This window comes from Pongo pygmaeus, chromosome 8, assembly GCF_028885625.2.
Source record: "Pongo pygmaeus isolate AG05252 chromosome 8, NHGRI_mPonPyg2-v2.0_pri, whole genome shotgun sequence".
Lineage (NCBI taxonomy): Eukaryota > Metazoa > Chordata > Mammalia > Primates > Hominidae > Pongo > Pongo pygmaeus.
The window spans coordinates 91,029,048-91,045,413 of record NC_072381.2 but is presented as its reverse complement, the minus strand read 5'-3'; the positions used below and the strand labels follow the sequence as shown (position 1 = coordinate 91,045,413).

Here is a 16,366-nt window from a genome sequence, read left to right as displayed (position 1 = left end):
TAATGTTTTGCTGTGGCCATTAGCTCAGAAATTTCTACTATTTAAATGAAGCCCTAATATTCCCAGATGAACAGAGAGGCAGTACCTTAAGTCTGTACCCTATATCTTAACTCATATCTCCGGAGAGTAGTTCAATAGGCTGGTAGCTGACTATAAGATTTATGTAGTCTAGCAGAGGAATTGGATGAGGGGTAAATGACTGTTTAAACCTACATTATTGCCTTTTGAAATTAAGAGTTCCAAGGGAGTTATTATATTTTAATATATTGAAGTCTAAAAGAGTATTCATTAATATGTATGCATTGATATAGTGGCCCGATTTGAAACTTAATTCAAATGAAGACCATGTGCCCCAAGAGATAAAGGCTTCTGTCCAAATTGCTGTAACAAAAATGAAAAGCAGAAATGAGAGTTGTCTTCCCTGCAATTTGGAAGTCTTGCTTTAATGAATAGTTGACTTTTTTCCTATTTCAAAAATAGTACCTCCTTCAGAATTTAAAATTTAAACCACATAGAAGAATAAAAGGTCATGTGCACAGAAGATTTTCTATATATAATATAGCACACTTCACCTGGGAAACTTTATGTATAAGCTATAGAATGCTATTCATAGATCATTCAGAAATATATTAAATTTGAGATATTTTTTACCCCCAGACAAGAGAAAGTGCAAAGTAATTGATTCTGTTTCTCTTTGCAACTGTACTAAAATATTGCCTATAATGCCCCCAAATTACTTTAGAAACAATCTTCAAAAAGAAATGAATTAGGAAATGTTATAAATCTATGGAAAATGCTTCGCATTTTGTCTTGAATAAACAGAAGCTTCTTTGAAATTAGCATCTTTAAAAATGTGCTCTTTACAACAAACAATAGCAAAATTCATTTTTTTTTTTTAATCAAAAGCAAAACCACAAAATCCTCATGCACAGGCTATTGCAGAAGCCAAGAAGAAATCTATATTATTACAGAGTACTTATCTCAGAGGGTTGTTATAAATATTAAATGAGAGTTATTTTATGGAATACATCTGAAATAGTGCCTGGCACATAAAAAGTGTTATATAAGTATTAGCTATTATAATTACAGAGTGACAAATAAAATGTCGGAATGCTATGGTTATGGAATAGAATGATGAGAAAGGAAACTTCCAGGAGCTTAGGTGTACCTTAAGTGCATGTATCAAATATTGATGCTTCATTATGGCAAGGGGGCTAACAAGTTGCCATTGTGCCACAAGTCAACTTGCAAGCAAAGATGGAAACATTTTCCAAATCTAAAATGTAGTTAAATATGGTGTACTTTGGAATTGTATATGAACTTTATTCCCCTTTCAGAATTACAAATCTCTTAGAAAGCCATTTTATTTCTTTCTAAAACTAAGTTATGATCATCTACTATTTAGCACAGAAATAAAAGGAAGGGATAAAATCTACCAACACAGCAAAGACACATCTTGCTTTGCATATCTTGAGGAAGGCCATCAGCAAAATGGAAAGATGACTCTGTTGATTACTCTATGTTGAGAACCTTAAGATTCAGACAGTATAGGATTCCAGCTAGGCAGTTGTGAACTGTCCATTTGTCTTGTGCAAGGAAGTCTCTTCAGCTTTCTGAACTTTTCTGTATCTCACTCATTCTATTTCATGCTCATCTTCAAAGCTTGGCTAGAAGAGAATGAAAAAGTTTCTAAAGTAAACTCAGCATAACTCAAACATTTTTCTAGGGTTTATTATCTCTAGTGGAAAGGTGAAAAGATAGCTTGCCTTTCATTTTTAAACACTTTACCTGAGTGATAAAATAATCCAAAAGCCACCGTCAAGAATGAGAAAAATTGGCTGGGCATGGTGGCTCACACCTATAATCCCAGCTCTTTCAGAGGCCAAGGCGGGCTCAGGAGTTCGAGACCAGCCTGACCAACATGATGAAACCCTGTCTCCCAAAAATACAAAAATTAGCTGGGCGTGGTGGTGGGCACCTGTAATCCCAGTTGCTCAGGAGGCTGAGGCAGGAGAATCGCATGAACCCAGGAGGCGGAGGTTGCAGTGAGCCGAGATCACGCAACTGCACTCCAGCCTGGGCAACAGAGTGAGACTCCATCTCAAAAAAAGAAAAAAAAAAAAAAATGAGAAAAATTGAGAAGCCATAGGCCGTGGTAATTCAAACTACATCATCAGCTACTGAAAAAGTAGAATGAGTGATGTTTTCAAATTCACTTATACTCCTTTTAAAAAATTATTAGACTTTATTTTGTAGTGCAGTTTTAGATTCACAGCAAAATTAGCAGATGATCCAGAGATTTCTCATGTACTCCCTGCTCCCATACCGCATAGCTTCCTCTGTTATCAACCTCCCACACCACAGTGGTACGCTCGTTACAACTGATGAACCTATATTGACCCGTCGTTACCCCAAGTCCATAGTTTACATTAGGGTTCACTTTTGGTGTTATGCATTATATGGGTTTGGACAACTACAGTCTCTTTTTAAAAAGAACTCCCTTGTGGTGAAAATGAAATCTGAGACTGAGAATAGAAGTGTTTTTCAGTTGTAGTAAAATTGGAGCTGATGCTCCAGAGGCTGTTGCAAGGATGTGCCCTCAGGCAAGTGCACAGACCTCTCAACCTAGAGCACTAATAGTTAAAGCTTGGTAGCCTCAAGCCTTCGCATTGCTTTGTACTGGCTTAATGACTTTTACTGTTTAATATGTTACAAAGGCTCTGGTCTTCAAAAGTAATGAAGTGCAAACGTGAATGACAATTGAAAATTTAGTTTGACTGATGACTGAGAAGAAAGGGACTAGAAATAACACATTTTAGACTTTGACCTTGCAGAGAGTTCTTTACTCATGTGAAGTGGGATGGGTGAAAAACATAGCTTTTTTTCTTTCTTTTCCCGCCGGCTTGCTTCCAGAATTCATATGTAAGCGTACTTTGTAGAAATTGTGTATGTATTGCAATAAATTAAACTAGTGGCTTCCAAGTTTTTTGGCCATATCCCACAATAATTTTCTATGTTGCAATCTATTAAATACACACATATGTATCTGACAAAAAATTATTAGTATTAGTTAAATTCTGGTTACAATCTATGTAACTCCAGTTTGGACAAAGATAAAGTGAGTTAAACCTTCCTGCAGCACTGCCTGGGAGACAACATTTTTAAAGGGGGAAAATTAAACCTGTTTATTCAAATTTAAAAGAATAACAAGATATATGAGCAGGAGGAGACGACTATTAATGTATTTTGACTTACAAAAACCTTCTGGCTGGGCGCAGTGGCTCATGCCTGTAATCCCAGCACTTTGGGAGGCTGAGGCGGGCGGATCACATGAGGTCAGGAGTTCGAGACCAGCCTGGCCAACATGATGAAACCCCGTCTCTACTAAAAATATAAAAATTAGCCGAGTGTGGTGGTGGGTGCCTGTAATCCCAGCTACTCGGGAGGCTGAGGCAGGAGAATTGCTTGAACCCAGGAGACAGAGGTTGCAGTGAGCCGACATGATGCCACTGCACTCCAGAGTGAGGCTCAGTCTCAAAAAAAAAAAAAAAAAACACTTCTGATAAGGTCTTATATTGAGAACTAATATCAATTCAGTTAACTGGTGTTTGGAAGAAATGTTCCCGAAGTAATAATACTAGCAGAAATGGGGGATTTCAAGTTTGGGAATAATGTTTTAATTTAAAGTGTTTTAAAAATGATCTGGATTAGATGGTATCCAGTTAATTCTTAAATTCAAAAAAAAAAAAAAATGGAAACAAAGTGATGTCTGTATTTTTAATATTCCCCCACCCTTGGTATTTCTGATGTAATTTGTCTTCATAGACCATTTTTAGAAATGTTTTCACAAACTAGAACAGTGTTAGTAGGCCTGAAGAAGGAAGTCTAGATTTGAGAAAAGTTAGCGGTTAAAATGTTCGGGACTTCCAGTATTTAGTTTTCTAGGACAAACCAACAAGAAGAGAAAAGAATTAAGATACAAGGATAGATCTGAATAAGAATAGGTCAAGTTAAAGTGTTTTTTTTAATATGTAACCTGTATGCCTATGTGCATCAGAAAATTGTATACATAGTTTTGTCTCTCAAAGGAGAAGTTTAGATTTGGAGAGAGAGATGTGGAAGCTATATTAGTTTGTTAGGACTGCCATAACAAAATATCACAGACTGCGTGGTTTACAAAACAGAAATTTATTTTCTCAAAGTTATGGAGGCTAGAAGTTTAATGTCAAGGTGCTTAAAGTAGGATTGGTTTCTTCTGAGGCCTCTCTCCTTGGCTTGCAGATGGATGCCTTTCTTGCTGTGTCCTCACATTTCTTTCCTCTGTGTGCATGGCCCCCCGGGGTCTCTCTCTGTGTCCAAATTCCCTCCCTCACACTCTCTCCCTCCCTTCCTTCCTGCCTTTTTGTTTTTGTTGAAACAGAGTCTCACTCTGTTGCCCAGGCTGGAGTGCAGTGGCGCAATCTTGGCTCATTGCAACCTCCGCCTTCTGGGCTCAAGTCATCTGCCTGCCTTAGCCTCCCAGAGTGCTGGGAGGTCTACGGGCATGAGCCAACACACCTGATCCAAATTTCCTTTTCTTATAAAGACATCAATCAAGTTGGATTAGGGTCTACTCCTATGGTTTCATTTTAATTCAATGACCTCTTCACAGGCCCTGTCTCCAGATACAGTCACAGTGTGAGGTATGGGGAGGCGGGGGTGGGGGTGGGGGGGACACAATTTAGCTCATAACAGGTTCCATCAGAACATAAAAGAACAGTAAATAAACATATATTAAGCATTGAATCCTTAGATGCACTTACATCTAACGATTAATAAAGGGTTGGAAATCCACGACAACAACAGAAAGATGGTCAGAGAGGTATACAGAGAGCAAGAATGGTGAGATTCAAGAAAGTGAAATTCTTTTTTGATATGGAAGGCATGATCAAGTACAGCAGCTATGTCTAATAATAGTAGTGAAGAAAAAATTATTTTCATTTGGAAACTAGAAATTATTAAGGATCTTAATGAAATCAGATTCTGTTGAGTGGTGCTGAAAGTTAGATTTTGCCGAGTTGATAGCTAAATTGAAGGCAAAAAGAATAAACACAACTAATTTACCAAGCCACGGAAATAATAGATTTTGAAACTTGTAAGATCTCACCTTAATAGAAATTATAAGCTGGGCTATCTTACTAGATGGGAGATGTCTTATTCATTTTGGGCCGCTGAAATAAATTAATATAACTGGATGACTTAAATAACATACATTTATTTCTCCTAGTTCTGGAGGCTTGGATTCTGAGATTAGGGTGCCAGTATGGTCCAGTTCTGGTAAGGATCTCTTTCTGGTTTGCAGACAGCCACCCTTTGGCTGTGTCCTCAAATGGTAGAGGAGAGAGAGAGAGAGACAAAACAACAACAACAACAACAAGAACAACAACAACAAAAACACCTCTTTCTCTTGTCTCTTCTTATAAAAACACTAATCCCATCATAAGACACTACTAGCCTCATGATGTAATTACTTCTGAAAGGCCCCATCTCCAAATTCCATCACATTGGGATTTAGGGATTCAATATATGAACTTTAGGGGGAAACACACATAGCCAAAGTGACTTTCAGAAGCTTAACCCCTGAGTCATCATATACTGAAAACTCAAGACAAATTCTGGAATGCAGAAGAAAAACCCTAGATTGGTGTAAGATTTTTAGGAAGTTGTGTGGGGGCGGTTGATACAGTTTTCCACAGGATTCTTCTTGATGTTATTAATACTATTAGTTGCACCAACTAATAGGAATGTCTTGAACCAACTAATAGTAACATCAATAATAAATCTGAACCAACGATCTGAAATTTATTATCTTACACTTTGCTTTTTTTCTCTATATAAGATGGAGTTGCAAAGCAAGTAAGTGATCACTTGATCTCCCTGAAGTATCTTTAAGAGTTAGAGTCTAAATATCAGAAAGTACTTTTCGTTCAGGATGATTTGATAAAAAGAATTCCAATAACAGGCTTAAGAGAGGTTTTGGTCTTATAGGAATAGAGCACTGTAAGCAAATCAATACTGAGCTTGGCCATAAGTGGGTATGATTGCTGGTGTAATGGGTGAGCTGCCAACAGTCATGATGCTAGCAATTTTGATCCTGCAGTTGTCGCAATGAATATTTTGAGTACCTTGGGACCCTCAGTAGTTACATATTATTTTTCTTCTCTGTGTTCTCAAGTTTGAACTTCTGGTGTTAATTATAACTCTGCATACCTGCAGTTAAAAAATATAAAATTTTAGATTATTATTAGGAAAAAACTCCACATACTTCAGCTATTAAATAGTGTTATTATTCTTTATTTAATTCTTGGCATTCTAATAAACAAAATGTTTCTATAACAGGTTCTTGTGATCACCTTTTTTTTAAAAAGTATTTTAGCTTCTTTAAAAAAATTGTTATTTTTTTTTTTGCTCCTGGCATCTTAAACCAAACCTAAAAATTACCAATATTTTCCTTCAGTGAATAACATTATATGACTGATAAATTGTCAACATTCATTCAATTTCATGTCCTGCCCTTATAAATATTGGGGATGATCAAGGTATGCATCTTAAAAATGTTAAAATATGCTGAGTGATAATGGCTTGCATCTATTTGAAGAACTATTTAAAATAAGATTAGAAGTGAAAACATACTACTAGGGCAAAACTTACCTCATTGTACACTGAAATTATCTGCAAATCTTCCTCTTTTAAACTGTGAATTAAATATGAGAGATATTGTTATTTAATTTAATTTTATTTTTATTTTAGTGATTATACAATACCTGGCCCAAGAGCACCCAATAAATATTTGTTGAATAAGGAACTGAATTTAGAAGTCACAATGAGATCAGTGTAATGCTGCCCCAAATGTAGGCCTTGAGAAGGAATGTCCAATACGGAGTAAACGTATACTAAAAAGTTTGGTTCCTTCTTAGTTGAGGGATCATGAAAATAAAATAAATATTTCTAAAGAACAGCCTCCAATTTTTCACTAGGGATGGTAGGTCAAGATAAACGTGAACTGAAATAATCCAAGAGGTATGGAAACACTGGCTTCTTCCAAAACAGAATAAATCTGCAGCAGCTGTCATGGTTTTTCTACTCCATTGAAGAGTTCAATAGTAATTTAAAAGAATTCAGTCTTATCTGAAAATGGGCTATTGTTCTATTTGTATTGTTAGTAAGCAGCAGCCACAGAAACATACAGGCTCATTTAAAAGAATAAGGTCCCATCTATAGTGTGTTATATGCTCAGGGGTTAAGTGAAGGATTCTGCGGGAAAGGACCGGTCATTCTCATTTGTGGGAGGATTTCTGGAGATACTCAATAAAAATCCCGGGCTCTGAAGAAGCGGAGTGAGATAGGGAATTAGGTAGTAATTATAAAGACAAAACAGGAGAGCACACACCTACCATCCCATCTTTGTGCCCTAGAAGACATCTGTTAGGGGATGGAAATGGAAACCACGCAAAAATAAATTGCTCACTTCCAGACAGATTAGCTATCTTTATGTATTGTTTGCTACATGTGTTTCTTTTTTGAAGAATACTTTCTAGGGTCAATGTGGAGAAGTGAAAATTCCTGGCTCAGAGTTCAGTTTCTAAGTCCTTGGTTTAGAACTGAAATCAGAAATTGTCATTTGAGCTTGATGTATGTTTTATTTATGGATAATGCATTAGGATTTATTAACAAGGAGTAAATGGTAATTTTCTATTCCAATTAGTTTTGCCTTTTGTGGGAAGAAATGGATTTTCCTCATCTTAATGTGTGAAACTCCACAGTATCCTGTTTTTCATGGTTCCCAGAAGGGAATGAGGACATTTGGATACCAATAATTGAGGAATCATGCCTTAAAGAAACACAAGAAATATACAGGCATTCCTCAGTATTTGTGGGGGATTATTCCAAGACTGTCCTTGGATACCAAATCCACTCAAGTCCCTGATATAAAATGGCATAAATTTGCCTATAACTTATGCCAACCCTTCTGTATACTTTAAATTATCTCGAGTAGTTATAATACCTAATACAAAATTATGTAAATAGTTGTTATACTGCATTATTTAGGAAATAATGACAGGGGAAAGTCTATATGTGTTTGGTACAGAGGCAATTTTTTTTTCAAATGTTTTCTATCCCTGGTTGTGTAACCCATGGATATGGGGCAGGGGGCCCGACTGCATATATATATATATATGCATATATATATATTTATTTATTTGTTTATTTTTCCCTCCAACTTTAAGTTGTCTTTTTTTTTTTTTTTTTTTTTTTTTTTGGAGTGCACGACTCACTGCAGTCTCGACCTTCTGGGCTCCCACAATGCTCCCACCTCAGCCTCCTGAGTAGCTAGGACCACAGGTGGGTGCCACTATGCCCAGCTAATTTTTGTATTTTTGTAGATATGGGGTTTTTCCATGTTGGCCAGGCTGGTCCCCAACTCCTGGGCTCGAACGATCCACCTGCCTTGGCTTCCTGAAGTGCTGAGATTACTGCCGTGAGTCACCATGACTGGCAGTTATTTCTTGATTTTGTTTCAAAAGTTCTCAAGGGGTGGACATAGTGTCATCTGGCATTGGCTACATTAAAAAAATTATTTATTATCATTATTATTTTTAAGTAATAGAGATGCTGTCTCAATATGTTGCCCAGACTGGTCTCGAACTCCTGGGCTCAAGCAGTCCTCCCACATCAGCCTCCCAAAGTGTTGGGATCACAGGTGTGAGCCACTGTGCCCAGTTGGATACTTTTATTAAACACATTCATCCCTCAATATTTTATTATGAAACATTTCAAACATATAGCAAAGCTGAGAGAAGTTTAGAGTGAATACTCATTTACACACAATTTAGATTTTACCACTGACATTTTACTATACTTGCTTTACCACATAGTTATCCATCACCCTATTTATCCATAAATCCATCTTACTTTTTTTTTTTTTTTTAAAGAGACAGGGTCTCCCCTCTGTTGTCCAGGCTGTAGTGCAGTGGCGCCTTCATAACTCACTGTAATCTTGAACTCCTGGATTCAAGCGGTCCTCCTGGATTCAAGCGGTCCTCCTGTCTCAGCCTTCTGAGTAGCTAGGACTACAGGTGCACCACTACCACACCTGGCTAATTTTAATTTTTTTTTTTTTTTCTTTTTGTAGAGAAGGAGTCTCATTCTGTTGCTCAGGCTGGTCTTGAACTCCTGGCCTCAAGCAATCCTCTCACTTTGGCTTTCCAAAGTACTGGGATTACAGATGTGAGCCACACTACCTGGCCCATAAATCTATCTTACTTTTGATACATTTCAAAGTAAATTGCAGCTATCAGTTCACCATCCTTCAATACTTCAGCTTACATATTATTAACTAGATTATTAACAACTTTTAAAGATTATTTACAAACAGGCATATTTGAAGTTTATTATCAAGTACACTTTCAGCCTAAAAATCACAACAAATTTGACCACTGTGTACCTAAAGGAACCACTATTTGAATAAAGAAGCCTAGGAGCCTTCTGGCTCCCTTGAGAAATCAGTTATGGTCTTTTCATCTTCCCCCACTCCCACATTCTTCCCCTGCCAATTGTTTTTCCATGTAGCTACTGCTTCACATGCCCACTAGACACTGCTGTAGCTCAAACCCTTTCTTGCCTTTCACGGTATGATTCTAAAGAGCATGTCTCTGCTTCTTCTTGTTCTTTCAACCCATCCTCCTTGAAAATGCCTATTATCTACTCAAAACAGATTGGAGAGAGTTAAAGCACTGATTTTGTTGTTGCCTGGTTTATTGCTTTCAATCTAATTGAGAGATGTTAAATGGCAGGGAGTCACGTTGTTGTATTTCCCATTACATAAAGGGGTAGGTTTCACTGGTGTCAAAGGAATGACTGGATGTTGTCGGACAGGGACTCTCACTCCAGTTCATTGATTGATGCTTGCCTGGTTTGTGCAAGTCATCTACAGAGCTATTAGAAAAGCTTCTGGTTCCTGCCCTGATCTCAAGAAATCTGGACTTCTGGTCTGGTAGGGAGCCTAGGACTCTATATTTTTATTTATTTATTTTATTTTTATTATTATTATTATTTTCTGAGATGGAGTTTCACTCTTGTTGCCCAGGCTGGAGTGCAATGGCGCCATCTTGGCTCACTGCAACCTCCATCTCCCAGGTTCAAGTGATTCTCCTGCCTCAGCCTCCCGAGTAGCTGGGATTACAGGCGCATGCCACCACGCTTGGCTAATTTTTTTTTTTTTTTTTGGTAGAGACAGGGTTTTGCCATGTTGGCCAGGCTGGTCTCGAACTCCTGACGCCCACCTCAGCCTCCCAAAGTGCTGGGATTACAGGCATGAGTCACTGCACCTGGCTGAATTCTCTATTTTTTAAAAGCTCCCAGGATTATTCTGATACACAGCAAATCTGGGGGATATGAAAATAAGAGTATTGGTCAAACGTTGCCTGTTTCTTGCTGGTGATCTTCACAAGTTATATATCCTCTTACAGTCCTCAGTGTCTTTAACTGTAAAGTGAAGAGGATGTACCAGATAGATATTACCTAGAGTTTTTTGTTTTCTAAATTTGTGCACTCAGTTTAGTCCTTCAAAAGGGACGTTTGTAGGACCCATGTCTAGGAGAACAGAAGGAAAGAATAGAAGAGCAAGTCACATCACCTGGGTTCAAATTCTATTTGTGTGGCATGGTGCAAGTTATGTAATTATAAGTTTCTTTTTCTCTAAAATGGGCGTAGTAATAATTCTTCCTGCATGAAGCAGTTGCAAGAATGAAATGTGTGGCACAATATGTGACAAATTCTAAACATTCAAAAAATGTTTTGCTAATTTGTTTTGTTTGCTGTTTTACATGGATGGAAGGGAATGGGAGGTAGAGAGGTTATGAGAGGAGGAAAGACCTCCTATTAGTCTATATTCTGGTGAGAATGAGCTGACTGGGCTCTAATTTCACTTTGATCTTCACCACAATCTGTGTCCCTTGGCAAATCGTAGCATCTCTGGGACTCCATTTCTTGGACTGAGAAATGAAACAGTTTAGATGAAATAAACTTCAATCCCCCTTTTAAAGTTAAAATTCTATTCTAATGTGATTCTGATAATTTTTCATGGCACTCCCTGATAGTGAACGCTGTGAATTGTAAAACTGATAATATTTCCTCTCTTTGTTTTGTCTTCTAAGTTAGCTTCAAGTTGTATTTAGGACCAAAAATAAGCAACTATGGAAGACTTTAGCAGAGCTGGCTTCCTAGATGTGCATTCTATGTAGTCACATACGGCTGTACATTTAGAAGGGCCATGTTCCTGGTTTAATGCTCCTAGTTTAATATTGCTGTCCTGAAATACTTATTTTTTAACAAGGAACCTTGCATTTTCATTTTGCTCTGTGCTCTGCAAATTATAAAGTCAGTCCTGGATCTTAGTATATGTTTTTCTATTTTCGCCTCATCGTATTTGCCATGCATCCTAAATTTATTGTCTTTTTTTCCCTAATTGCTCTGTGTGTGTTTTTTGAAATATCATATATTCATTTGGTAAATAGGCAGAGAATGGATAAATAAGGACATTATTCTTCTATGAAGATTTGCTTCCCAAAGCTCCTAGCCATTTTCCCCTCCTAATGTCAAACCTAACAGCATTTACTGTTTGTCATTCATCTTGATACTAGGTTATATATTACTTTGCATCACTATCTAACTTTGCCTTGTGGACACCTTAAAACTTCTCAGGTTATTATAACTTCTTTGAATTTTTATATCCCCAACAGTGCCCATCTTCATGGGTATTGCTCCTAACAGCCTCCCAGAAAAATAATTTTTGAATTAATTTAACTAGAAATTGAATTGATTTAACCAGCTAGAAGAGGAAAGGAGGGGAGATCTTAGCAAAGAGAAGGAAAAGAGGAAAAGGACCCCAAAGAATGGTCACAGAAGATAATCGTTTGTCATTGCTTGATTTCCATTCCAAAAACCACTAGGCCAGGCGTGGTGGCTCATGGCTATAATCACAGCACTTTGGGAGTCCGAGGTGGGTAAATCACTTGAGTTCAGGAGTTCGAGACCAGCCTGGAAACATGGTGAAACCCTGTCTCTATTAAAAATATAAAAAATTAGCCAAGCGTGGTGGCCCATGCCTGTAGTCCCAGGTACTCAGGAGGCTGAGGTGGAAGGATCACTTTATAGTGCAACTGCACTCCAGCCTGGGTAACAGAGCAAAGCCCTATCTCAAAACAAACAAAATAGTAGTACAGAGATTTTCAATATTTTTGGTCTCCAGAGCCCTTTACAGTCTTAAATATGATTGTATACCACACGGATTTTTTTTTTTCTTTGTGATAGAGTTTCACTCAATCGCGCAGGCTGGAGTGCAGTAGTATGACCTTGGCTCACTGCAGCCTGGGCCTCCTGGGCTCAAGTGATCCTCCCATCTCAGCTTCCTGGGTAGTTGGGACTACTGACACACCACCACACCCAACTAACTTTTGTATTTTTTGTAGAGACAGGTTTTTTCCATGTTGCCCAGGCTTGTCTCAAATTCCTCCTGAGCTCAAGCAGTCTTTCTGCCCTGGCCTCCCAAAGTGCTGGGATGACAGGCTGGAGCCATAGCAACTGGCCCCCACACAGCTTTTAATGTGGGTTATAGCTATTGCTATTATAGGGGAAGTTACAAATTTTTATGATAATTATAAGATGTTTTAAGTAACAAAGCTATTACATGTCAACTTAATATTTTTCATTGAAAATATTTTTTCTCAAACAAATTTTGTGATGAATGACATTATTTTATGCTTTGCAAATCACTTTAATATCTGGATTAATAGAAGACAGCTGGATACTCATATCTACTTTTCATTCTTTCTGTTGTGATATCGTGTAGCTTCTGTAAAACTCTACCATATACTTCTGAGAAAATATGAGTATAAATGGCAAATAATGTTTTATGGTTATTTTGAAAATCGTTTTTACTCCATGGACCCCTTTAAAATGTCTCGAGGACTCTAAGTGTTCCCTGGACCACGCTTTGAGAACTGATTCAGTAGAGTGACATCTTCCTGCCATAATATTTTTCAGAATCAAGATAGTAAATTCTACACAGCTATCTCCATTTCTTTAGCTGAGGTAGGTGGAATTTCGCTCTGAGGCTCAAAAAATAGAATACTTTATCTTCATATTTGCCAACCTGCATTGCCCATTGATTTGCCCCAAAACTGAAAAAAAAAAAAAAAAAAAAAGCATCAAGAGATTTGAGAGTTTTTAAAGATTCTTTCTCTTCCTTACTTGCATGTTATAAATGATGGACAGATGCAGAGAAGGAGCCAAGTGTGGGGACACCATCATACAATGCTAAGTTTCTTAATCGAGGTGATTTTGTTCGATTATTTTTTAAATTTAATGTTGGGAAACAATGGGAGGTGGATCTGAATGAAACCTTTGGTGAAAAAAAAAAAGACATTGAAATAACTACTGGAATAAATTACTGAGTCATTCTGGGTGTCAAATATACATTTTAATGCATATTTCAATTGCTATAATTTGAAAATATGTATCATGCACTCAGTTTCAATTCATTACTATTGGGAGCTCTGCATTATCAAGTCTAAGAGTGCTAGAGTTCACATTAATTATGCAGAAAAATGTTATTGACAGGCTTTTATTATAGGTGATATTTAATTTTGGGGGTCCATTTTCTGCGTTCCTTCTCTTTGCTAAAATCTCCCCTGTTTTCTTCTTCTAGCCGGTTAAATCAATTCAATTTCTAGTTAAATTAATTCAAAAATTATTTTTCTGGGAGGCTGTTAGGAGCAATACCCATGAAGATGGGCATTGTTGGGGATATAAAAATTCGAAGAGGTTATAATAACCTGAGAAGTTTTAAGATGTCCACAAGGCAAAGTTAGATAGTGATGCAAGGTAATATATAATTTAGTACCAAAATGAATGACAAACAGTAAATGCTGTTAGGTTTGACATTAGGAGGGGAATATGGCTAGGAGTTTTGGGAAGCAAATCTTCATAGAAGAATAATGCCTTTATTATCCTAGGGATTCTACGGTAAAAAATAAGGTTCTTCGCATTTACCTCTAACCCCAGAGTTTTCAGTGCTAACTTTGTAGCTAATCTTTATAAAACTTGTTTTAAATTGGTATTTGGAAGAAAATTCTATTTCCCAGTGGCAGATCACAAACTGGAGGCAGGAAGAAACTCTTAGGGAGCTGTAACTGGTTGTCAAAGGTTAGTGTTCTGTGTTTAATAAACATGTCTCCCTAAAGTTATAAGTAGACTGGCTTTAGGAAACACATAGTCAGGAAACACATAGTCGCTTCTGTCTTACACATCCATCCAAAGCATTTGTCTGTGGCATTATTGTGATCTTGCGAGATAACTGTCTTCCTTAGGGAAGAGACACATTCTTACTTCTAGTGTGGTCTCCCCTAACCATCTGGGAAAGAGGCTGCTGCTGAGATTGCTAACTGGGACTCAGAAAGTGTATTTTATTCGGCAATCATGGGTTAGTGCAAGAGGGTAAGATTTACATTGAACCTGAATGTCTTAGTGATTATATGGCCTTGGGCAAATTACTTAATATCTGAGGACCTGCTTCCATGAAGACATTACATTTTTGGAAGATTTACTGTAGTAATAATGTAGAAGATACCATAAGGAGAATCTTGATACTCCAAAACCAACTATTTGGTTTGCCGCTTAATAGCCGTGAGATAAGAACGTGAGCTAAGACACTTGTTGAGAGATTAACAAAGAGGGAGCAGACCAGAGAGATTATTAAACAGAATCAATAAGTTTAGTGCCTAGTTGGATGCAGGTGGTATGAAAGAGGTAAGACCCTCAGCCATGCTCAAGTTGCCGGAACTGGTTGTCTGACGTCATTTGCTGACGAATCTGCAAGAAAGGGTAATGTGGAGTTGTGGTGGGTGCTGAGTTTTACCTGGGTCAAGTTGAATTTAAGGTAAGAATGAAGAGGAGTGGGGAAACTAATTCCAGGTGTAAAAGTGTAGTATGGGTTTATGTATCTTGGCCTGGAGGTCAGGAGAAATTTGGGAGAAATCAACTCTATGTGGTAGATGAAGCCATGAGTATGGACAAAGTCACCCAGGAAAAAAGCACAGAATGAGAGATCTGGGATTGGCCTAGACCAGGAAAACTGGCTGCCCTTCAGGAGGTGGGGGACAAGGGGAGAGAGAGCATTAGGACAAATACCTAATGCATGCAGGGCTTAAAACCTAGATGACAGGTTGATAGGTGCAGCAAACCACCATGGCACGTGTATACCTATGTAAGAAACCTGCACGTTCAGCACATTTATCCCAGAACTTAAAGTAAAATTAAAAAGAAAGAGAGAGAGAAAGGAAGGATACACAGAGACCGGCAGCTCTTTCTCCAAGAAAACCACAGCACACACAGACATTTGTAATAAGTTCTAACTATGAAGTAAATTAGCTTTCAATACGGGGCCTATTTGAAAGGAATTTAAGGACAGACGCGGTAACAGGGTTCAGCCAACAAAAGCCAGTCTTTGGCCCCCCACAGACAGATGTGCACTGAGTCCCCTGGGGATAGAATAAGTAGGAACCCAGATGTGCTTTCTAGGGGTGGGTGCCCATGTGTGCAGTGCTGCCCTTTCAGTTTCTTCAGGAAAGAAAACCAAGCTTTGAGTGTCAGTGTTAGTCAAAGGCTGGGCCTCTGCTCCAGGAGATGAACGTGGCAGCTTGGAAATAATCACATGTGATAATCCCCAGGAGGAAGCCAGCCACAAGGCAACTGGCAGAAGTCTGTTGCCTCAGTAACATCTTCCCTAGTAGCCCAAGGTGGGATATCTTTGTTGTTTAGACTGTTGCCTCACCCCCCAAAATCATTTTTTCTCTCTTCCTCTTTCTCTACCTTTATTTCTCTCCACTTGTTTAATTTATTATATATATATATATTTTAGTTGCCTGTTTGGTATTACACGTTCAAATCTTGAATGACCCAAGATTATTCTTTTACTGTTTAGCAAACGTAACAGAAAGACTTGGGATTTCTGATTTCTGATTGTTTTAAATATTCGGCTGAATACAAATTGAAATGATTTTTAATTCCCCTTGTTCTTTTGATTGGCTAAAAGTGACTTCAACAAGTTGTTTTAATTAACTAATTCAGTACTTTTATAATTGTAGCTTGTTCTTAATACCTTTATTGTCCTTTCTTCTCGATTTCTTTCCTTTTAAATTTCTTGTACTGTAAACTACCAACATTCTTTTTCAGAATAAAATAATGGTTATAGTAATACTATTCATATACTTAAAATATTAGTAGTAATAAACTAACATTTATTGATCTTTTACTATGGGCAGGCCAT

At 37.6% G+C, this 16,366-nt stretch overlaps 1 protein-coding gene across 3 annotated transcripts in view; it reads left to right on the top strand.

The window, feature by feature from the left end:
• Window positions 1-16,366, top strand: part of PRKG1 (protein kinase cGMP-dependent 1) — a 1,321,998-nt gene that overhangs the window by 749,373 nt on the left and 556,259 nt on the right. Inside the window, exon 1 of one of the 3 annotated variants that reach the window (XM_063669971.1) lies at window positions 15,613-15,836. The exons of the other annotated variants lie outside the window; for them this stretch is intronic. The gene's annotated coding sequence lies outside the window, so the exon portion shown is untranslated. Of the gene's footprint in view, window positions 1-15,612; window positions 15,837-16,366 lie in introns of those variants that run through there. 3 annotated transcript variants of the gene reach the window in all.